This window comes from Etheostoma spectabile, chromosome 7 (genome assembly GCF_008692095.1).
Source record: "Etheostoma spectabile isolate EspeVRDwgs_2016 chromosome 7, UIUC_Espe_1.0, whole genome shotgun sequence".
NCBI classification, from domain to species: domain Eukaryota; kingdom Metazoa; phylum Chordata; class Actinopteri; order Perciformes; family Percidae; genus Etheostoma; species Etheostoma spectabile.
Genome location: NC_045739.1, coordinates 13,393,097 through 13,394,190, shown reverse-complemented (window position 1 = coordinate 13,394,190; position 1,094 = coordinate 13,393,097). Strand labels below are relative to the sequence as shown.

The 1,094-nt window shown below is 40.0% G+C and overlaps 1 protein-coding gene across 1 annotated transcript in view; it reads right to left on the bottom strand.

Annotated features, from left to right (window-relative positions):
* cntn3a.1 (contactin 3a, tandem duplicate 1) overlaps positions 1 to 1,094 on the bottom strand; it is a 79,639-nt gene that overhangs the window by 15,399 nt on the left and 63,146 nt on the right. The window lies entirely within an intron of this gene.

The following is a 1,094-nucleotide window of genomic DNA, read 5'->3' as shown; positions in this document are numbered from 1 at the left end:
GTGTGTAAGTGCATAACATATACTCAATATACTCTGTATCTCTTCACTTGGTGTAAAAAGATACAGTTTGATTTCTCAGCACTGAGTTAAAAAGAACAGTGAAGGACCACTTTCTGGGAGGAAAGTCTAATTTTGAGTTCAAGGGGGATTCTGAATAACTGAATGTTATAGATCTAATCATACTTCATAAGCGTGTGATGTTGGAAATATTGCTTCAGCGGCAGTGTTGGGAGTAACACGTTACCTTAGTAACGCAATTACAGTAACGCAGTAATATAACGCATTTCTAATTAAATTTTGGTAATATTATACTTGTTACAATCTCAGTAACGCGAGTTACAACGCATTTTAATGCAACGTTTAGTTGCACTGCAAAACATTTCTTCACAGTAAAAAAAAAGCAGTGAGTATTATTTCCTGCTGCTGTATTCAATGGGTGAGGTGACTGCAGAGACAGATACATTTGCGAGATTGAAATTATTTTCAGGAGTTATTACGCTGCGTTGAAGCGAGGTGCTGTTACGTCACTGTTCCCGTGGTCAGAGCCAGAACTAGACAGGTACAAACAACATCTGTGTCCCAACAGGTGACAGTACGTTAGCGCGGACAGCAGTGTGTCCGAGCTGCTGACAGATAGAAACATCTCGGAAATTAATGTTAACGCTTGCTACAAGTGAATACCATTACATTATATCAGCCGTGGAGAGTAACAATGCCTGTAGTGGAATGGCTTTGACGGACAACCAAAAACGCTTGCCTTTTACTGGGAACATGCACAGCTCAATATTTTGCAGTTTAATGAACAAGAAAGTGAGCAACATAAGCTTAACATGTTTTGCATCTAGAGTCTCATGTTCATCTCAGTAAGCTAGCAAGAGTACACAACAGAAAACTCCTGTGTAGGCTGCTTCAAAATAAACTTCCTGTCACGGTTTGCAGTAAAACTAAATTACTGGTAAAGGTCTCGTGGCGTGAAAATTTGTTGTTTTTTTTTAACATTAATATGCATTACCCCAGCCTGCCTATAGTCCCCCAGTGGCTAGAAATGGCGATAGGTGTTAATCGAGCGCTGGGTATCCTGCTCTGCCTTTGAG